Raw genomic sequence first — 24,077 nt, 5'->3', positions numbered from 1 at the left:
CTGGGATCCACACTGACCACAGGATGGGCTAACCTGTTGGGCACAGTGTCCCCATCACTGCACTGGGATCCACACTGACCACAGGATTGGCTAACCTGTTGGCCACAGTGTCCCCATCACTGCACTGGGATCCACACTGACCACAGGATGGACTAACCTGTTGGGCACATTGTCCTTGTCACTGCACTGGGATCCACACTGACCACAGGATGGGCTAACCTGTTGGGCACAGTGTCCCCATCACTGCACTGGGATCCACACTGACCACAGGATTGGCTAACCTGTTGGCCACAGTGTCCCCATCACTGCACTGCGATCCACACTGACCACAGGATGGGCTAACCTGTTGGCCACATCAACACCTCTTCCAGCAACAGCCCAGCTTTCCTACTTGGTCTCCCGTCCAAGTACTGGGCAGGTCCAAACCTGCTTAGATTCTGATGGATTACAGAGTCGGAACTGCAGGTAGTGTGGCTGCTCATATTGAGGTCTGACAAACTCAGGTGAAAGCAGTTCTCAGTCCTGTTCCTGGTGCCACCATCCCCTCCCCCCCCATTCTGATGGGTTGGGGGGGGAGGGGTGTGCATGCCCTGACCTGGACTGTTACATTGCCACTTATAGGCTTTCAGGTTATATTGACATTGCATGGGCCGTTAGAATGATAACCCTATAATAACAACATTTATATCCATCCATGACTGATGGCTGGCGTCTTCTGGCATATTTTTGGGTGCCAAGGATCAAACAGCCCAGATTACATCATTTCCTGCTGTCCAATTGTCCCACTTTATCTGAAGTCTCCTGCTATTTGATCTGTTTTAAGGCAAAAAAAAAAAATACCCACGAGAAGGAGCTGGGTAATGATTCTGAGTTGGTACTGACCTGTTTCATTCCAGCACTCACTTTTAATCTGCAGCCCTTATTTATGTCTTAACAATAGCCCTGCCACACCCAGCTGACAAACCTTAATGGAACATTTGAGATGTATTGCTGAGAGGAGTAACAGTGGCTCTCAGAGAATGCATCCCTGTACAGGAGCTGGGTCACCCATTCAGTCAGATACACATCACTACAGCCCTCCCATATCTTACTGACAGGACAGCAAGCATTGCTGAAATTAATTCTGGTGCTGTCACTCTGGAAAGACACCCATCAGTGTCTGTCTATACACTTTGGCCCTCGTGTGAACAACCTGCTACAGAAATCAACCCCTCTGAAACCATCGGTTTTGGGAAGATAGCCAATGCTATCTTCTGAGTAAGTAGTTTAATTTTTTTTTTGGTTGGTTGGTTGGTTGGTTGGTTGGTTGGTTTCTGCAGCCTTTTGCTGTTGGCATTAACAGCTTTATATCTTGACAAGCAATCTAATAGCACTGTATGGTTACTGGCACAAACATAATGGTGTTGTTTTTTTTACCATAAACAGATCATCGCCATGCGCCGCTTCCTACGGACTCACCTGTTCTCAGGACCTAAACGAAAGCGATGCATCAACGTTGAGGAATCCTGGCGGGCTCGGAAATTAGGACAAGGATTGATTTACGCCAGCCAAGGTTGTGACATTGGGTTCAGCAGGAATGAAAGGCAAAGTCATTTATTCACAGCTAAAATAATTTATAGTATTCAATAACCATATGAGTGGTTATTACTTGTAGGGCAGAAATGCCACTGTATTTACAATATCTCATTATATTAACTTCTCTGTGGGTCAGGGTGGAGAGGGGAACATATGAAATACAATATTAATTAAAAAGGTATATCATCGATATGAATCGTCCTAAGCCGTACCACGTCTAGGATCTAATTTAAGTTTCTAAATATTATAATGTTATTACATTCTGGCAAATTAACACATTTAATTATGTAAAATTGTCCTTCTACCTTCTTTAATGCCTAATAATGTTTTTACTCTAAAAAATGTAACTGTGAGACTGTCATTATCTATTATTAGGGTTCTTATAATACACATTCTATGATCAATTACTCTTAAAGGTACTGATTGTAATTATTGCCATTTTGACGCACTCCTTCCAAATGGATCACTTGCTTTACACCAGTGTTTCTCAACCCGGCCCTTGGGGATGTCCCAGATGGTCCACGTTTTTGCTTCTACCAGGAGCTGGGAGGGAGCCAAAATGTGGACTGTCTGGAAGAGAGCTGGAAGGGATGGAAAAACATGTGGACCGTCGGGGGTCCCGGAGGACCGGGTGGAGAGACATTGCTTTACGCACTTCAGGTGACACCAGGCTGTAAGTGAGAGCTTGGCTTTGACCTGTAGAGAGCTGCCAGCTCCACAGAAGCCCCCCCAACACGGCGGCTTATGTGCATAGAAGAAGCAGCAGCGCGATTGAGTTTATTTTGATTTTTAAAACTCAAAATGTATTAAAATATGTACTTTCAAAAGCAAAACTCATAAAGAACAACAACAACAAAAAAAAACAGATTTAGCTCCCAGTGTCTCATGCCGGCTTTGACATACCAAGGAAGACTTGGGAGCAGTAATTGAGCTGTCATGCATGAAACGAGAGGAGAAACCAGATCGCTGAGACGAAAGAAGCAGATCACACATCAGGGTAATTGTTGAGGGGGGTTAAAAATGTCTTGAATGTCACAGAGCCTACAGCGATGCTTTTTATCATTTAATGCAATACTGGGGGACTGTCCGTCCGGCATGTTGTGAGCAGTAATGAAACGCGCTTCACTGCATGTCAGGGCTGTCTGCAGACTGAATACTGAGAAGTGAAAATTCCTGATACTGTTACACACATGATTTGCCGAACAACAAAAGAAAGGCTAATCTATTTATACGAATCTGTAATTGTTTTTTTTCCTAAATCTACGTGAATTCGCATCACTACTATTCATTTATTTTACTTTTATCTCATTGTCTTTTATCTTTTTATTGTCCAGGTTTAGCTACTGGCTGAGTTTCTTTGGAAAATTACAGGGTTTTTTTTGCCGGTGTTATTATTCAGTGTTATTCTTAGATGTTATTTATTGTTTGGCACTATTTAAAGTCTGGTGTTGTCACTGTTGTCTGGCATTGTCATTTATCATTATTCTATGTTAATGTTATGATTATGTTAGTAGATCCACAGGAGGCATATAAGCATGTATATCACTATATAAAGAACACATGACAATAAAACATTAATCAGAATACCTAAAAAAAAACCCTGAAACTGTATGATGCATGCATTTTATCTTGAATATTACAGCATTTCCAAAAATGTTATTCCGTCTCGGGTGAAAAAGTAGGGAATCGTTTTTAAATGCCCTGAATTTTACCCAGATGACTTCAGAATTGCCCTCACTTAATGGTGACAATGACCATAGCTTAGTATGTATGCAAAATGCATTTTTCGAAGAGAGGCACGCATCTGAAACAGAGCATTTTGAATGAAACTGCAAAATCTAAATGGCCGGTGCTTCTGGATGATGGGCTGGTTCAAACAGGAGGATTAGCTCAGCCGACAGATGTTGGGATTTTGTACAATACAGACTACTTACATTGTCAGGATAGGTTGGGGATTAGGCACAGTGACAAAGACAGGGAAAGAGCCTTTGTGTGATGGTATTATGCAGGGGAAACAAACTTGAATTGAGTCTTTGAGTCTTAGTGCCAGTTTCTGCTAAATGCTACTGGATATTTTCAGCTGCAGAATCAGTGAAAGTTGGGTGGGCTTTGATTCCTATAGCATGTCATCCAACTTGGGGCCATTGGTGGTGTCAGAATGGTTGGTGTGAGAGATGGCTTTCGAATTAATCCGTGGGATGTCCAAAGTGCGATCTCTGCAGTGTTTCTAAGCAGTGAGATACAAAGCAACTTCTGGCAAACAGAGGAGATGCAATCCCACCTGCAGATCACCTGTAGGTGTTCTTCGTTACCGCAGTTGTTGAGGCTCCTACGAAAGCCTGATATGAGGATGTGTCATAACTCCACACAGGAGGGGGTGGCGTCTTGGTCCTGGAAGACTTAGTTTATCAGTAATATCCTCAGGCTGAAATATCAGAATGTACATGTAACAGAATTTCGGATTTATGGAATCCTTCATATTGATCCCAAGTACCATCCAAAATATGTAGGAATAAAGATCGGTACTCACAAGAACTATGTCTGTCATCAGCCTCCATTCATAGTATTCATACCATGCCTGTGCATCTCTGCTGCTCACCTCAGAGGTGGCCAATCTTATCCACAAAGGGCCGATGTGTATGCGGGTGTTTGGGGTAACCTTTAGGTCAGCTCTTCAAACCCAGGTGTGTGGACTCTACAGCCAATCAGTCCTCTAATTAGTAACCTAACTAGGGAGTTACAGTGAAAATCCCGCACACACACCTGCCCTTTCTGGATAAGATTGGCCACCACTGCAATACATTATTGCCTAAATTCTAAGCATTCTAACATTGTTTATGTTTACATTATGTGTTAGTATTGTCATACCTTAATTGTTTTTTTGTGCACCTGTCCTGTCAATGTATACAATTTATGGATATATATACTACACCACAGTCCAGATGAACATTATTTCTTGCCACCCTATATATCGTCCTGAATCTGATCGGCGTGACAATAAAGCTCCGTTTGATTTGACTCGACCCAACAACCTAGGCTCTCATGATTCCTAGGAAGTCTGACCTTAATGTGGATTTTCTTCTGGCAGTCACCAGCTGTCTTTTGTTACTCGTGACCTAGACAGGAAATGTGCCCTCTGGAAGCGTTTACAAGTGACCTCAGAGGCACGCACACCCTGCCAGATCAATGCCGATGACTGAAATCAATACGAGCAGCCGCAGGTGAGTCTTTGGGGGTCATTTAAATTCAAACAAAACACTTCCAGTGCCCAAAGTCATGCTAATGAGATCGCTCTAGTTCACAGTACAGAGATATTTTACCTTTTAAACTGAAACCTATATTTACCCCCAAGGTAGTTTTCGTATGACAGAGAGGTTCTAGATCTTTCGTTAAAATATCTTTTTTTGGACCTATTTAAGGTTATGCATGAGTAAAAAAAAACCTTTAGATGCACAATGCATCCCCACTGTCCCATTTTCTAAATTAGGAAATAAGCTACAAAGTGTGAGATCTTTACATGACTCTTTTATGTTTTATACTTTATTCAGGATTCACATCAAGTAGCTACAAGTATCACCTTGAACATTTCCTCTTCAGATCAGACGCTGACCTTATTTACTTTAATAATATTATCGAAGGCAAATCAATGGAGATCAGTAATAGAATTAGCTGTTAAAATCCCTCGATTCCACACTGCCTGCACTATTGATGTTCTGACACAGCGCTGCAAATCCATCCTTTAAGCAAGTTAATTAAAAAAAAAAAACGTCTCTGCTTTATTATCAAATAAAAGAAGATGACGCTGTAGTCAAATCCAGTGCATTGCTACATAATGACATGGAAGCAAAATACTAAATGTCAAATGAAGCCCTTGTAATTTAGACATGAAAATTCAGGCTTGGCATGAGAAATGAAGGGAGGAGATGTGGACATACATGGAAATGGAAGGCATGACTCAAACAGTGCAGCAAGATGGGGCTATTAAGGAATAACACGGACACACACAAAGCTTCAAACGCAAACTCAAGATATTCAAAAGCTTACTATCTACCTCCAGCCCAACTGAGGCTTTTAGGTCGGTTGTTATTTGAATCTCAGCCAACTGACTTCCATTAACTTTACAACGTACAGGACACGCGTTCTAGCAGAAAAGTTGGCTCAATAATGTGGGAGCAAGACCAGGTGAGGTTAATCACGCAAAGGTGATGCTTGGTCAGCAGGTCTGAGATGATTGTACACTCTGCTTCATTGAGGACAGAATCGTTTTAAATCCCAAAGCTACAGTGATGGGCTACAGTCATGGATGCACAGCACAATATGGCCAGCAGGACAGAAACACCAACAGTAAATATCACTGTATAAACTACATCAAATACATTCCCTTTCCAACATTTTTACAAAGTTAATTACAATTCAATTACAATGGTCAAGTATACAAGAATATGGTATTAACAAAAATAAATAGGGTTAAGTCGGGCAATACAATTAATGAATGGCACCATTTACACCACAGTGCTGTAGAGCTGCCTTTTCAACGGTAAAAAAGCTTAAATCAGCCTTAAAAGTAGCATTCATTGCCAATTCCCTTTGCTAGCTAATGTCTCAAGTATTCAATTTTTAATCTGTTTATTTGTAGCTGTACCTATGCAATGGAATAATACATAATGCAGAAGGAAATTGGGCATCACTCATTAAACAATACAACAAATGCAACTGCAAAAAGACTGCGGGTGTAAAGAGGCAGGTATGTTTATACAAGCAGCAGTTAAAATGATGATGCCAAGTCTTCATGTCTGCCATTCATATATATCTCCATATGCCATTCATGATATTATGAATTCCCGATCCTTCCAGTATGTTTAAATATGTTTTACTTGATTGCCCTCTCCGCTTAATAATATTTAGATAACTGTATGGATTAACAATTAACATGCAGGCATGAGCTCAATAACAATGACATTAATGCTCTTCTGTGCTGGTCTATATTTATACCAGCACAATTCAACATTCCCAAAAAAATCGATTGTTAAACCTTACACAACAATTTGAATAGCAATAATGTAATTGGGCAACAGCGGGACAAACCAAAATAAGTGAATAAAAGCTGGCTCATCCTCTCTTAAATAAATTAAAGATGACATTACTTTTTGAACTTTCGTATCCTTAATAGGTGAATAACATTTTATCTGAAGGCTTTGCAATGACAGCAAAACATTTCTTTGCATTTCTGAGGTCCAAGTGACCTGCTTTTGACATGATAACAGTAAAAATACGTATCCATAGGAGTTATATGTATTTTGCATCTAAATGGCACATAATGAAATGAGGGTATTTAATTTATAAAAATTCTCTTAAGGATTCAATAAATATTTAAATCACACTTAATGCCTTTGGTGCCACTCTCAGTGCAGTGGAAACTGCTATAATGAAGTTAAACAAGCCCTTAAACCTTATGATCATGTGACTCTTCTGCTGTTCTGTGGACGTCAGACAGATCCTACAAGATGTGGCAACCAAATCATATCTTTTGCAAAATCAGTCAGGTACTATGTTTAGTTCCCAGCATAACAGTATCTGTGGGAAAATTTGTTCCAGTCACTCAAAAAGCAAAATCTACAATGCTTTTTCAAATATGCACTTCAGAGTAACCACTGGCTGGTTGAACCACAAGGAGAGAGTTGACATGAAGATTACAAGGAATCAAGCAATGTTTGGGCTGGGAGCATGCAGGGAGAGAGAGGACAGTAACCAACTTAAGTGCAACTCTGTACTTCCTTGTCTACTCAGTTCAACCACTGGACCTCAGAGATTCAAACTATTCTCCTCCCCGGTTCTCCTGCCCAGAGTCACCTCCTATGACATGTTTTATGGCTGCTGCCCTGTGCTACTTATCTTTTCAGGGACCTCATGCATTTCTGATGTTCTGAGGCTTGTTGTGTCACTCTGTGTCATGTCCTGCCCATCATGTCTAACTGACCCTCCTGTCTCCTCCCTGGCATAATCTTAATGAGCGATGCCTGTTACTTGTTTGTCTTACCTCTCATGTTAATCATCCCAGCTGCTTCTTGTTACCTCCTTTGTTTGTTCGGTATATACGTGCTTCCCAGTCCTGTCTTCCCCAGTCCAGTCATTGATGTCGAACTCTTGTGATGCCAGTGCCCTTTCTTGCTTCACTCATCCTGTTTTTAACCCCTTGTGATCTTATTTCCAGTTGCTGTTCATTTGCTTTCAATAAACCTCCCTTTTGTTTTGCCAAAACACCTGCCCTCAAGTCTTGTGTCTCTCATTACATGACGCTCTGTTTATTTCCAGCCCATGTAATGCAAATGAGACAAATGAAAGATCAATAAGGAATTAATGTTGTCACAAAAGAAAAAATCACAAAAAGTGCCTTATTCACACTCACATGGCAGAACACCCGATCTGCAACAGTAATCTTCCACAAATGCTTACTTGAAAGGGGCCCTATTATGCTCATTATAAATTTTCATCATTTTATTTTTGGAGTCTAGAATAGATCTGCATGCTTCAATGTTCCAAAAACACATAATTTTTTTTCTCATACTGCACATCTCTATTCACTCTGTCCATAACTTAAAGCCTTAAGCCCCACCCACAATGAGTCCAGTGTGTTCTCATTGGTCAGCTTTCCCTATATATTCAGGCAGATTAGAGAAGAGTGGGTGTGGTGAAAGTCATTCCCTTTGGCGTGTACATTGGGCATTATCTGAGGCAGTACTCAAATAACCACAAAGTAAATATTTACTAACAAATTTTATTGGACATATGTACCAGATTAATGCTGTGGACCAAAATTAGTGGCCTTTTAATCAAAGCCGGCCTTGCCAGCGTTTTCTCCTGTAAACGTATCAGCAGCTTCCAAAATGGTTCTCTTCGTAGTTTATGTATAAAGTGCAACAGTTTCAGCATGAGGCACAGATATATCCATAATCACCGGTCCAGCTTTGCATAATGACATAACAGTGTACCTGCTTGGACTCACCCTTCAAGTTCATCCTATTCCACCGACAAGTACATTTATTATTAATGTAACATTTTTATTTTTATTTTTTTGTCGTACTACAGATAGCTCTCCACGCCGGTGTGGGCGTAGCCAGCTAGCACCAGAGAGCCGGGCAGGAACAGGAGACGGATGTAGGATTCTGCCAAGACGACCCGGGCCAATGGTAGCAAAGACGAAGAGCAGCTTCACAGCCCTCTGCTGCACAGCAGGACGGCACTGAAACTCTATACGAGTTCGGCGATACTCCAGACGCCAAGCAGAGGGACCCTGTTCATTCCTTACCAATTTTAATAAAAGTATCACCCAATAACTGCTTACTTGCATTTAACTCCACTAGGAATTTAATGAATGAATGATGAATTTAAACCGGAAAGGCAAGCCTTTTATACCGCTAATAATTAAGAAATTGCAATATGTCTTTTGATGTAAATAGACAAGACATCATTAGATATTAAAAACTATTTAAATACATTGAAATGAAATAGAGAAAACATAAACCAATGATGTCAGATTAATAATCAATTGGTATTTGATTATTATGTGATTATTAAGCTCAGATAAACTATGCAAATGATTACTGAGTGCTTATCCTCATGCCCACACACAGAGACACACAGAGAGACACAGACAGTATGCGTACACAGAGAGCTCATCTCTGCCTTGTGGCACACAGATTCTACATTGCTGAGGGTGTCAGGGAAAGAGAAGCCGAAGGGGTGGGGGGCGTTGGCGCACAGGCGACGTCTGGTGAATTAACAAATGGGGCCGCCGATGCCCAGGTCAAGCCAAATGGCTGTCATGCTATGCCCCGCCACAAGAGCGGCGACGGCGCTCCATTGTCAGGCTCTCTGGAACTTTCGGAAGTATCAGCAGACAGAGACGGTATCACCTTCTTCTAAACAAGGAGCAGCTCTGAGAGCTCTTAATTACATGGGGTTTGAATTGCAAATCCAAACGCGGGAGCAGCTGTGCGCATTTGCATATCACAGATCTGGCGTGTATGTGCGAGAGAGAGAGAGAGAGAGGGAGAGGGAGAGAGAGAGGGAGGGAGGGAGAAAGAGAGAGACAGTGTGAAAGAGAGGATGAGCCAGCGAACGAGAGGGAGAGGTGATAGAGAGAGTGAGAAGATCATTGTTCCACCAAAAAATGGTATCAGTTCTCAATTGCTATTTTGAACACTATTAAAATTTCGTTTTTGACAGCGAGAAACAGTTGGTGTAATCAGTATGAGTATATATGTGAGTAAAAGGTATACATTGTGCTTTTTTTGGCAATTCCTCATAGGCATGCATGATTGTGAGCAGGGTTTATACATTTAGGTGATATGTATGGTATTTATAAGGCCGGTGGTGGTCAGGATTATCGGCACAAAATAAATGTAAAAAAAATTTTTAGCAAAGAAAATGTAGATGGGGAATAATATAAGATACAGATTCAGAGAATATAACATACAGGTAAGAGAATATTTTAAGAAATAACAGGGATTAAATGATGCAAATTCATTACATTTTCCAATGACCATTAACACATACATTTAAAACTATGTAGAAATGAAAAGAAAATATTTGTAATACAGTTGATTCCCTTGGATTCACCACACATCAGCTGACATCCCAAAGGTCTACAGTGAAGTGCAGTGTGAGGGGAAGACATTACCATACAGATGATTCCCCTGGATTCACTACATATCAGCTGACATCCCAAAGCTCTACAGTGCAGTGTGAGGGGAAGACACCAGCATACAGCTGATTCCCCTGGATTCACCACACATAGCAGCTGACATCCCAAAGCTCTACAGTGAAGTGCAGTGTGAGGGGAAGACATTAACATACAGCTGATTCCCCTGGATTCACCACACATACTGTAGCAGCTGACATCCCAAAGCTCTACAGTGCAGTGTGAGGGGAAGACACCAGCATACAGCTGATTCCCCTGGATTCACCACACATAGCAGCTGACATCCCAAAGCTCTACAGTGAAGTGCAGTGTGAGGGGAAGACATTAACATACAGCTGATTCCCCTGGATTCACCACACATAGCAGCTGACATCCCAAAGCTCTACAGTGAAATGCAGTGTGAAGGGAAGACATTAACATACAGCTGATTCCCCTGGATTCACCACACATAGCAGCTGACATCCCAAAGCTCTACAGTGAAGTGCAGTGTGAAGGGAAGACATTAACATACAGCTGATTCCCCTGGATTCACCACACATAGCAGCTGACGTCCCAAAGCTCTACAGTGAAGTGCAGTGTGAAGGGAAGACATTAGCATAGAGCTGATTCTCCTGGATTCACCACACACATCAGCTGACACCCCAAACCCTACACTGAACATTGTCAGAAGTGGTCGTTGGCTGACTTTACTGGCCCCTTGCTGAGTTCTCCTAGGTAGTATGGCTCCCTATAATGATTTACTCAGCATATGATTTCTGTAAAAATATATGGGATCTGTCAAATCATTTGCAACAGGGGTGGCCGGTGTCTATGCAGATTTTTGGGATAACCTTTAAGTCAGCTGTTCAAACCCAGGTGTGAGGACTCTTCAGCCAATCAGTCCTCTAATTAGTAATCTAATTAGGTAGTTGCAGCGAAAACCCGCAAACACACCGGCCATTTGCGGATAAGATTGGCCACCCCTGATTTACAATATTGTTTGTCTATATAATTAGAAAATTATCATATGAAGATCCTCTATCCTCTAATTTTAACATGCAAATTCTTCCTGGTGGTGTTCTGACATCTGCTACTCTTAACAGACATGTGGATTACATGTAATGAATGCCTCTTTACTAGAAGACACAGTTAAAGTCCATGGGTGACTTCCCAGACAGCAAAAGGTAACTGTGGCAGATCTGGGCCAGACATTGGATAGAATTTGGTGCAGATCCGCAAAACGGGTTTGCGCCGGGGTCTTTCTTTCCAACGGCCCAATACCGGCACGGATTTGGATTGGGGATCAGGAACAGACCTTGGCCAGTACTGGCCCGATACAGTTATTAATGCTATGATATTTGGTGTGGATCTGGCTCAGATCCGTGACTCAAACTTTACATCTGGGGCTCATTTGGCCCTGGTCTGTGATTGGTGATTAATTTTTTCAGCTACACCTGGGCCAGACATGGCCCAAATAAATCCCCACACATTTCTCATCTTCAAAACAGTTTATTTTTATTTATTTTACATTTCTGAATCTCAATCTCATGCAGAAAACACATAACATTTCTTGTCATTACAAAAACTCCAGTCAAATGAAAAATGTAAAAAATATATTCAAAAACATTGTGACAAGCTTGCGTGGAATAAATTGTTCAATTCAATATCAATTGTATTTATAAAAAAAATAATGCATCATGCAATAATTAAAAAAAATAATTAACGAATTTACGTGTGCGGAGACCAAGTGTCAAAAAGCAAGACATTGAAAATAACAGTCGACTTACATGATAGTTTGGATGGTTAAAGGAAAACAGGTGATCAGCAAAAGTTGGAGCCAGTGGAACCGGGTACAGGTCTGAACATAAAAAAAGTACATTTATTTTACTAATCTCTGAATATACTTTGATCTCTGTTTGTTTGTGTGTGTGTGGTTGTATCTTACTTGGTCTGTCACTGAAGAGTAGGAAGTAGCACGTCTGAAAGTAAACTGGGAATACAGTTTTCAGACTTTATTCAGGAGGAAAGGAATTCAACATTTGTGCTGGATGATATTGGTGGTGCCTATAGAGCAGGGGTCTCCAACTCCGGTCCTGGAGAGCTACTATCCAGTAGGTTTTCTATCCTACCTGGCTTCTGATGAGCCACACCTGTTCTCGGGTAAATAACAGGGCCAGGTGTGGCTCATCAGAAGCCAAGTGGGACAGAAAACCTACTGGATAGTAGCTCTCCAGGACTGGAGTTGGAGACCCCTGCTATAGAGTGTCATTTCTAAATCTTAATGTGTTATTCGACAGGGCATCAGGTAAGTAAGTAAGTTTAATTTATATAGCACATTTAAACAGTGAAAACTGACCAAAGTGCTGTACAATGTCAAACTAAAACTACAACTAAATTTAAATAAAGACAGCAAGCATAAAATGCTAAAAGCATTACAGTAAACACAAACGATAACTACCTGCATAGAAAGACGTGGACACAGTGCAACATGATAGCATGACACAATAACAAAAAAAAAACATTACATACATAAAAAGCAAAAGCAAGATGAAAAATAAAAATAAAAAATAAAAATAAAAATAAAAAAAAACTAAGAAGCAAAGGCCAAAGAGTACAAATAAGTCTTTAGTCTGGATTTAAAAATTGTGATCGTGGGTGGAGATCTAATATCTGGAGGCAAACCATTCCAAAGACGTGGAGCTGCCACGGCAAAAGCAGGGTACCCTTTGTTTTTGTGGCGGGACCGAGCAACATGAAGGAAACCTTTATCAACAGATCTGAGGGACCTGGGTGGAAATAAAGGTGGAAATAAAGATCAAGCAACAAGTTTCAAAATCAAGGTACAGGTGCATTATGTGTCTCAAAATGTGACTGTATGTATGTGATATAGCTGGTTACCTGCAAGAGATGATGGGCAGCTTGACCTCAACTTGACTAGCATCAGCAGATGGAATGGAACAAAACCTATGGAGCACAGTTCAAAGAAATAGGAGATATTTAGCTACTCAAAAAAAACTCTAACACTGCTGCAAAAATGAGAATCTGAATTTGAAATGAACAAGTAAGAAACTGAAAAAAGGGGGAAAAATACACTTAATGTTTCACCTAATAGATAAAATACAATTCAAATCTAAATAAACATATTTGTTCAAACACTATCAAAATTAAATCTGAAAAAGATTTTATGCTAACACTAGCAATAAACGTTATGCAAACATTTAACTAAACGAAGTTTGCTGATTTATCCAAAAACCGTGTAAACAGGGTCCCATCAACTGGGCCTACTAAGTTTGAGCAACTTTAAGTAACGTTTGCATGCTAACCAGATAAATGAACTGGAAGACACAAACAGGCTGGAAATGAGCTTAGATAATATTTACTGCCAAGTTGGTGACACTGAACCCAAAATTAGAATTTTACGCAGACGTACAAAAATATTGCCCGCATCTCATTGCACATAACATCCACTCGAACGGAGATATTCACCAATTTTGAGAACAGGCTTTCACCACAATCGCCAATTCTTACTTTAAGCCTACTTTCGCATTAGTTATGTTTTTTAATCGCATGGATGGAACTATCACCTATATGTCAATCTTAATATAGTTTTATAATGCACTTACCAAGAACCACAAGCAGGTCTTCACTGGTTATTGCGTGACTCTTCAGTTACCTCTTACTGAGGCACGTACACGCGCATCTGCGAGATTTAAAAAAGCGCGGGTCCGGTCTGCGCTGCTGCTCCGGATCAGATACGGACCTTTCTGACGGACTGTCAGTCAGAGCTTGCGGACAAATATGCTGCAAAGCTGGCGCAGAGGTGCATAGTGAGTGTGACTGCTACGCGAATCTAGTGATTCGAAAACGGATCCGGCACAGAGGGAATTGCTGTCTGGGTTTGGACCACACCCAGATCTACACACAGAGTCAAGCAGCACAATCATATCGTTGTTGGTATGGGGTAGCTTACCGTACCTTAGAACCAATGTAACTGATCATCATCTGTTCATATGGCAACGTGGGTCCAGTATATGCGAGCATCATCCTTAGATGGTGTCCTGTCATGCTTAGATGGGGCATCGCGTGTTCAGAATAACTTGGCCACAGTTCTTACTGGGACCACGGGTCACAGGCTGTCGTGACAGGCACTGTCGCTGTGACTAACAACTACTGCCTCTAACGTTGTTTTGCAAAAAATCGGCTCTCCGCGGCGAAAATCATTAGTGTGAGAGACGGAATATGCCGCATGTGCGAATAATTAGGCATTACGTTCTGATTATTACGGAGGATGTATGATTAAGTATGAATGATTTTATTTGGCACGTAGGCAATTATAAAAATTCATTGCAGTGCTATATATTATAATCCTTCTAAAACACCAATCAGCCGAAACACGCCTGGTATTCCTACTCTGAAAGCATTCTGCATAACAGAACATCACTGTATTGGGCACAATTGAGAGAGCGGTTATTACAGGGCACTAATGCCTAGGGCTTATCAATTAAGAGTATGAGTCGTGGCTAACAGGCAGCATGGGTGCCACTGTGGTGCAGGCGAGTTTTTGCGATGCATTTGCCGGAGCGCACATGGGAGGCGCGCGCCGGCGGGAGGCGCGAGGACTCCTCCGGAGGGACTTCCCGGCCGCGTGCGGTTTTCCAAACAAATACCAGCTCCAAAAATCAATACAAAGTCCGTCATAAATAATAAACCAACTTTATATATTGCCTTTTAGTCGGCGATCTCCTCACAGGAAAGTCTGCCTCTAAATAGCACTAGGAAATGCAAAGGTTTTTAAATAACATACAGATGCTAAAATGTATTTGGAAAATCTGAGATATAACGTGAGTAGCAGTCGCCAACCGCCTATTAATAATTTACTGCTTTCAAAACAATTCCGAATGAGACGCTTGATTCCGCTCTCATAACTATGCGTCAGACTATTAGATAAACATGACAGCTCCCGTATTGGGATAGGAAATTTACGGCACGGTTTTTGAGTTTTAAGACGATCTCCTGTTTTGCTACAGGACGTACAAACAAGCGGTCTGTAATGAACAGAATGGAAATGCGCACTTCATATGCGCTGCGCTGCGCTCCGGGGACAGAGGCTGCGATCCTACAGCGTAATAACAGACGGCGGCATGAACTTCCATTGAGCGTCGTTATGCTTTTTATTCAAGCTGCTCCCGCACATTTATTTTGCACGGGCAGGAGTAATGGTTCGGGTGCATCTGCATGCTTTTAGAAACCCAAAATATCAGTCAGCTGTCACGGCCAAGAAGACCGTACATGCACAAGCAGAGCGAAGGTTAGACCAAGGTTATCAATACCCCGGGTTAAAGATAGACGCGTGAGGGTGGCACGGAGATTGATTTAGCGAGGTGAAATTCAATAGGTGTAATGGAAAAATCCTTTGTGTCTCCCGTTGTTTGTCATCTGTGGTAATGGCAGGTTCTCTAGGACGCCATCAGTTGTAAACAAACATGTTTGGAAGGTTTACAAGGGCAAGTCCTGTCTGGAAAGGTGATACGGTACCAAATCCGCTCATTAAAAACGCGTGTACGGTCGCTACGTGTACGGTATTAGCCTAAATCTCTCATTTTAAATGTGACATTCCTTGATCATTCGTTACTGCAACAATAAATGAACATCGTAGCGTTGCACGAACAGGAAATGCAGATAAACAAATGATCAAATTGTTCTTAAATTGACATTGCTGAAAAGGACCGCGTGATATGCAACACCAAACTAAACACCAAACAGAAAGTACAACGGGAAAGTATACTATACAACTATATACAACTATACAGTATACAGCTATACAACTCAACCAGCAGGAAAAAACAGTAATTAATATACCAATAACAACACAAGAAGCAGATGGGGTATACAAATGAGGTATCAGTTGGTGGCGTTAGACCACACAGCAGCCAGCTCCCCAGCACTGCAATATTAAAGCATAACTTGTTGCCATGACAGTTGTAGTAAATATATTCCTGTACCTTTTCTAAGGGTCTAAGTAAACTTTTGAGGGAATGTTCTAGCCCACAATTCTTTATCTAAAAATCGTCTGTTGAGCCAGCGAATGATGCCATCGGTTAAAAAAAAAGGACAGCATGTTTATCTCTAAGTTTGCACTTATTTAGATATGTCTCAGGGTTTCAGTGTAGTGCAGTTTAGAGAAATGAGTTTTGAGTCACTTTTTTTTTTTGAGGACCCAGAGGGATTCCCGGAGGGGAAGCTCATTCGACTGAAAACAGACTCGACTTTGATTTCTAACCCTTCAGTCCTGGTGAAGTCAGATGGTCTGATTCTCAGTGCATTCCTATCATTTTTTTTTCCGGCAGGTTGACTAAGAGGAACTCTGGCAGCTAAGGACCTGAACTCCTGAAGGTAGCTGGTTTACGTCCCAGGAGGGGTTCCCTTGCTGAGGTAACCTTGCGTAAAGCACCATATCTGAATTTCTCCAAAAAAGTAGTGTCGAGTAGTGTAATTGAGCAAATTTTAACATGAACTCTCTTAGCAAAAATGTATCAGTAACCTAAACATACATGTATAGGCAAGGTCCCATGAGCTCCTGAAGGTCCTTGGCTGGCCTCTTGTCCACATACCCTGTTGCTGAACTTGATAGACTCCATCTGACAGCCGGAGACAGGACACCTGAAGGGCTGGAATGTTCCTTTATCGAGGGAGTGGCGTTACACCTATCAGGCCGTTATATTTTCTTAAAAGTAATTAGAGAACGGACTGCACATAGGAGCACGGGTCACTATGGGGCGTGCCCAGAGCCGATAGCTGCCTGGTCATTCAGCCCTATTGTCATCGCCCAGAAATGTCTCCTGTGTCCCCCTCACTGCCGGGACGCTACTATCTCTGCCTGGTTTGGCAGACTTGGGCTCCTACCTCACAGCTGCAGACAGAGCCCTTTTTCCATTATTGGCAGACGAGGATCTTCACATTGAAGAAGACCTTGCACAAAATGAAGCAGAAAGACACTTTAGGTTTCTGTGTGCCAACACAGAAGAAAAGCCAGTGAAGTCAGAGGGATTAAAGAAATGGTCCCTTGGCCAAAAAAAGTGCAGTTGTAAAGGCATGCATGCAATAACAGTAAACATACCCGGCAAATGACTAATTATTTATTATTACCTAACCTAGATAGACGTAGACTCCGCACTGTAAACAGGCCACTACTGAGAACCAGCCTGGGAGAAGGATGCAACTGTTCAATTTTGATATTATTATTTTTTTCCCTTTCCGCTAACATTTTTTTCTATGATAAGCCATGCAATTTTGATAATTTGTCTTTGCCTTCAGGTACAATATTCAGATTGCTGCCCTATGTACCATAAGACTTGGGCTGAGAGGAATGTTTCTGAGTCCAGACAGCTCAGCTCGCTTCCTGTCAGTGCTACGAAAAGTGTGCGTAAACGCGGAATGCTTTGTCAGGGAGGTAAACACTGATACATTATACGGGGGCACATTTGTGATTGAATGGATGCTGACAAGATTTGAGAGATGGATTTAGATCAGAGTCTTTTGTCTTCGTGTAGTCTCGATACAGTAAATCAAAAATGATCAGTGTGGCATCACGTCCAAAGCCTGACTGCTCTTTTAAGGATTCCCTTAAAAGCACAGTATCTGGCTGAATATCAAGCTTCTGGGTGCACATATTTTTTACACAAGGCTGTGGATGTCAATGTGTTACTTAATTTTACATTTTTTCTTACATTTGCTTTCTGTATTTTCCCCTTTTTCCCCAGATTGAAAATATTTTTTTTTTACCTTTTCACTAACAATAAAAATAAAAATATCTAAACACCAGTAAAAATCTGTTACGTTCTGCCCACCTAACCCTAACCCTAACCCTCTGTCTCCTCCCTCACGTGGCCCTCATGAGTCGCGCCTGATGCTTATTGCCCCTATTAGTCTTTGTATATAAGTACCTTTTTGTCTCGTCTTCCTCAGTCCGTTCATTAGTGTCGCTCCTCTTGTCAGCCCATGTCCTACCTAGTTGTAGTCTTCTCAGTTTGATCCCTTGCATTCCTGTTTCTTTCCAGTCTCTGTTTGTTTCATTTTATTTCAATAAAACCCTTCCGGTTTATCAAAAATGTCTGGCCTTGAATCCTACTTCCTGAAATTCAGGAAGGGTAGCGGGAAGGATGGCGTCTTACCCGCCTCCAGGTATCTCAGCCTCACCCCGTCTCCTTCTGTCCCACCGGCTCCAGCCCAGTCTCCTGATGCCCCGCTGGTGCCCGCCTCATCTTCTGTCATTGCCCTGGTATTGTCATCCCTTGCCGGTCGTCGCCCGTCAATCGCCCGACTCCCCAGTCACTGCCAGTCCGATGCCCAAGTCCCTCATTGCTTCCAGACCTCCGGAGGTCTTGAAGTGGGACCCTCTGGACCTTGCCCTGAACCCCACTCTGGGTCTCCACCTCAGCCCGAGGCTTCTGCCAACCTGGTTCTAGGTCCTAGGGCAGTCACCGGTGTCGGTTGAAGCCTAAGAGAGGGGTTGGCTGAGTCTCCATCTCCCGGAGCGGGCGATGTGGGCACACCAGGCATGCCGGCCTCCCAGGCTCCCATCTGCCCAACCTTGCCCATCCAGCTGACTTGCCTGCTGTGACCCAGAGTGAAGAACCCACAGCACCCTTCCATTCCTGCCCTGGAGTCCCCTCAATGCCCTCCAGCCCCGCTGGCCCTCTGAGGCTCTCTCGCGTCCTGTGATCTGCCTCACTGGTGAATGACCCCAGGAGGGTCCGCGTGCCCTGTTTGCCGCCATGATCCCCAGGGTCAGGAGGACTTCCCGGATGTTCCCCACTCCGTCTGTTCTCCCCTGATCCCCTGTCCTGGATTCCTTTCATGTTGCTGTCTGGCCTCGGCCTGTGTTCTTTGCTTCTGCCTCCCATTTGTCCATACCTGTCCATTTTGCCCTGCTACCCAACCTTTCCTCCGTTTTGCTGTGGTCTGTGTCCCCTCTTGTTCCTGCCAGTGTTTTTGTCCTTGTCTCTGTTCCCCTTCTTGTCTGCTCTATTATGGGGTGGTATGGTCTGTCTGTCTCTGCTTCTGTCTCTTCTGCCTCTGGTCCACATTGAGATCTGGTTTTTGTCCCTTGGATTCCTGGTCTGTTGTCCCTTGTGCTTGGTCCTATCCTGTATCTGTATGGTTTTGTGTGATGGTCTTGCTTGTTTATTTCAATAAAACCTTTCCGGTTTATCAAAAATGCCTGGCCTTGAATCCTACTTCCTGAAATTCAGGAAGGGTAGCGGGAATGATGGCGTCTTACCCCCAGGTGTCCCAGCTGCCCCCATTTGCCTCCAGAAATCCTGACTCAGCCCTGGTGGTCCTGTTGGTCACTGGTCCAGTACCTGCCTGTTCTGTGTCCCTTGTGCTGTTTGCGCTGTCCCATCCTGTCTGGTGACTCTGTCCCTCTGCTCTTTTGTGGTGTCTATCCCATGTACCTTGTCCCGGGTACCTCACCCTATCCTGTCTTGTGTCTCATCTGTCCTTGACCCTATGTGTCCACCCTGTTGTTCGGTCCCTTTGGTCCCCTGCCCTGTACATTTGTTGTGCCCAGAGGGGTGGGGGGTGCTGCTGTTATGTTCTGCCTGCCTAACCCTCCTGTCTCCTCCCTCACGTGGCCCCAATGAGCCACGCCTGATGCTTGTTTCCTCTCGTTAGTCTTTGTACATAAGTACCTTTTTGTCTTGTCTTCTCAAGTCCAGTCATTGGCATCGCTCCTCTTGTCAGCCTGTATCCTTCCTGGTTGAAGTCCCCTTGTTTTGATCATTTGCGGTCCGGTTTCTTTCCAGTCTTTGTTTGTTTTGTTTAATTCCAATAAAACCCTTTTGTTTCATCAAAAATACCTGCCCTCAAATCCTTCATCCCAAAAGTAATGACAAATTACATAGTCCAGTTATGCATTCATATGCGTGCGAAACAAGACATTTTTGTAAAAAATCAGTAAAGCAGAATGCAAGTTATTGAGATTTTTTTTTTTGTATTTTTAATAATATAAAGAAAATAACTCAAACGCTACAATACAGAATACATAACCGACATAGATGCACCTCCTGCATTTTCCCTGTGCAAACCCTAAAATAGCCGAGACCCATGTGTTACAGTATTTTTCTTACAGTTAATCTGTTCCTGCGCAACTTTGCTTGCATGCATATGCACTGGACTAAGATTAATACCTCGTAGTGGATGTTTGGAATAAGCACAATGGGAGTGTGAAGATGGATTAATACTTAGCAGAAGACGGTGGAGGTATTGTGTTTCCGCATAACCTGGCCGTCATCCGCACACACATCCAGAGTGAAAGTTGTTTTAAAGTCAAATGGACTGTAATAGGACTCCAGGACACCAGCAGCAGCAAGGAATGTGTTCAACAAAAAAGAGGTATGAATAATTTATTAGCCTCTGTGTGCATTGCGGCTTCATTGCAAATGTATGTCCCGAAATCAGTGCGTTCAGTGACTTTGCACACGTGTTTCAGGTCTGGCTTGGATCTAAACACCGTGCAATAAGTGACATTCTGCATAGTCCACATCCGGCTATTTCCTGTCAGATGCTGTTTTTTTCGGCCACATTTTGGCAAATTGCAAATCGCGTGAATCACAGAGGAACGGGTAGCTGATCTTTGGTATATGTGATCTCAAATCAGTTAGTCTTTAATGATCTCAAATCAATTACTCTTTCATTTAAACACCCAGAGCAGACTCTCAAGAGGGGGGCCCTCCTGTTAATCACTGATTACAGCCTCTGTGTCTGGTCTGCTTGAAAGAAATGGACTGCTAAGATGTGCCGTGTCTCTTTTAACATTTTAACATCCATGAGAATATTCAGCCTAGGATCAATAGTGCCCACAGACACCAGATGGCCAAAAAGTGTACTTTCTTAATGCAAGTTATACTATTTGGTGGAACTTTTGGAATTTGGCAAGATAAATTGTAAGCTAAATAATATTAATAAATCCTGTAAAAAAAAAACAACACCATTTTGTATTTGTATTTTGATTAATTAATATTAATCTTGCAAATGCATGTCATATTATAGTGATAAAATTATGACTTATTACTTGGATTAATCTTTCATGAATGAACGGGGGTGGGGGGGGAGACAAAGCAGACAATTCAGTTTTATGGAGTTTTTTTTAAAGTTTAAGATTTCTAGTTTTATATTTAGTTTCCTTTATTTAATTCCCATGGTACAGACCGGTATATTTCAGTCAGCTGCGAGCAGCTTCCGCGGGCATGGATGCCCGACGGGGGTGAGGCAGCGAGGTGACAGAAGGGTGATTTCCGAGGGCGCGGTTACGTTCCGCCAAACGGGACGGCCTCCTTTACGCGAGAAAATAAGGACAGTGACGCGCCGGACCCGGCTTATGTAGATTTGCAGACCTACTTTTGAACCTGCTGTAAATGGTGGCTTCATCTTTCCTTTCAGGGTTACATTTCTGCAGTCCCAGTGGTACCTATTATGGGATGCTAGGAGTCATTAATCACACCAGAGTACACATTTCAGTGCTGCGCTCATGCCCTGTTTCCAATACCCATTCATTAACACTTTTCACTGTATATCTTTTCTTAGCATATTCCTCTAGCCCAGTTACACCTGTGTGCCCCGGACTTGCCGCTTTTGCTGACGGACTCATTTCTCCCCTCCTCTTACGGTAAAGCAAGTTTTTTTTCCTCTCTGTATCGTTTTTCCTTTACTGCCCTTTCAACTCAGCGGACAAGCCAGAATTTCTTTGACCCTCACTGCGCTGCTGTCGGATGATATGCAATGGCTTGCTAATAGTATGCATTATGTCTCCTGTTGGGAACATCCTGTACCCAGGTTTAAATAGCGATTTGCAGTTTAAATATGTAAGGCTGTCTCTGAAATCTGCTCTGGTAGATGTGAAGTGGCTTTCAGTTCATGTGCAAAACAAACGTGACTCCGGCACGTGTCATTTATTTATTTTATTGACTTACTTTTTGAAAAACATTTCATTTCCATTTCATCATCGCAGTGTTTTCCAGTTTTCATTAAGATCAAAACCATGAAAACTAAAAGATATGTCTTGTCAACCAGCTGGGCAAGCAGAAATTCATAAATCAAATTATACTGTGACAGTGTAGAACCAATTACCACTTCGACAATAACATCGAAACAGGAAAAGTAAAAATACTTAATAAATAGTAACGAAATAGGACAATGGTATTTACAAAGCACCCGTGTGTGTAATTTGCATGTTTTTACTGTGCTGCTGGGAGTTTTACTTACGAAAAATGTTCTGAGGACAGAAGGAAAAATGATTGGGTCAGAGAGACAACCAATCAGACTATAGAAGAGGTGGGTCCAGGCAACTAGAAGCATTGGAAGCAAGACATCTGATTGGTTGGTCCGACCTCCTCTAGTAACGTGGACCTTTTCGCGTAGGCCAAAGATATACAGTCACTGGTGTCTCTCAATTGGCCATCATGTGTGAGTATGAGTGCCTTGTGCTGCAATGGCATCCCATCCAGGGTCTTTCCCCTGTCTTGTATGCTGAGCTGCCTGGGATAGGCTCCAACCCCCCCCCCATTATCCTGTCCCAGATAAGTGGTCAGAAGATGGATGGATGCAAAATATTGCTATCGTCATGTTTTCCTGCTTTTGAGCTTTCATTTGTTGCTGATAATAATCACATATTTTATTTTGAGTTAAGATATGTTATAGCCACTGCCGTACATCATAAATTAGCCATGGGGAGAGTAACTGCCATCACAGTTATTAATGATCTTTCCAATTGTTGGGTTTCATACATGAATTATTGATATGTTTCTCTATTCGAAAGAAGGACAAAACACACAGCATATGAATGTATGCATGATGTTCATGATTGCCTTTGAAGGATCTTTGCTGAGGTAGGGTTTTATGGATCCTGCCCAGTTTATAGTTTACCTTGGTTCATCTCTCTTGTTTTTGGGTAATTTTTTTTCAGATTTCTGAGGATTTTCTGGGTTTTCCTTCCGTGACGTGATGATGACATTGGACTACGATTTGGTGCTGACATTTTGGATTCATCTGTCTGTCCCAAGGACTCCGACAAGCTCCATTCAGTTTGCCTCTGCATGTCTATCTGAAAACACCCCCTTCCCCTCCACATTTTCATTTGATTTTTTTTTCCTGTGCAAACCCTATCTAATCTCTATTCCTGTTTATTGATGTTATCCTCTGGCTTTGTTTGTTAAAACTGGATTTGTTGGAAATAAAGAGCATTACCACTCCAGTCTCTCCCAGGCCGTAAAGAAAACCTGATTTGTATTTTGACACATCTCTAAATTGAAAGATGGCCTTGTTGTCAGTGTTCCAAATTCAGTATGAAACAGTGCCATGAAAAATGTAATGATAAACTAACAAATAAAACTTTCACTACATTTTAGCAATAGACACACACACATACACATATATATTTATATTTACATGTACTGTATTTAATATGGAATGCAAGCTGTGGTGCCGTCTTGTAAGGATACTATCTATACATCTATACCTATCTATCTATCTATCTATCTATACCTATATATCTATACATCTATACCTATCTATCTATCTATCTATCTGCCTGTCTATCTATACCTATCTAGCTATCTATCTGTCTGTCTATCTATCTATCTATCTATACATCTATACCTATCTATCTATCTATACATTTATACCTATCTATCTATCTATCTATCTATCTATCTATCTGTCTGTCTTTCTGTCTGTCCATATATATGGTTTTGACATTAAAGTAAATCTGCACTAAATACTCAAGCAGTTATTAATATCTAGTTTCATTTGCTCTGTATTCATT

At 42.0% G+C, this 24,077-nt stretch overlaps 2 long non-coding RNA genes across 2 annotated transcripts; one reads left to right on the top strand and one right to left on the bottom strand.

Moving 5' to 3' along the window:
- Window positions 1-12,467: 12,467 nt before the first annotated feature.
- LOC140593524 (uncharacterized) lies at window positions 12,468-14,140 on the bottom strand. The gene is made up of 3 exons (XR_011993925.1): window positions 13,879-14,140; window positions 13,154-13,219; window positions 12,468-13,041 (listed from the first exon to the last, which is right to left on the bottom strand). It is a non-coding gene; the product is annotated as an uncharacterized lncRNA (long non-coding RNA).
- A 2,462-nt stretch (window positions 14,141-16,602) lies between these two features.
- On the top strand, window positions 16,603-23,507 carry LOC111842638 (uncharacterized). The gene is made up of 3 exons (XR_002837962.2): window positions 16,603-16,687; window positions 21,842-21,923; window positions 23,220-23,507. It is a non-coding gene; the product is annotated as an uncharacterized lncRNA (long non-coding RNA).
- The last annotated feature ends 570 nt before the right edge of the window (window positions 23,508-24,077 follow it).

This window comes from Paramormyrops kingsleyae, chromosome 12, assembly GCF_048594095.1.
Source record: "Paramormyrops kingsleyae isolate MSU_618 chromosome 12, PKINGS_0.4, whole genome shotgun sequence".
Taxonomy (NCBI): Eukaryota; Metazoa; Chordata; class Actinopteri; order Osteoglossiformes; family Mormyridae; genus Paramormyrops; species Paramormyrops kingsleyae.
This window is presented reverse-complemented; position numbering and strand designations above follow the sequence as displayed.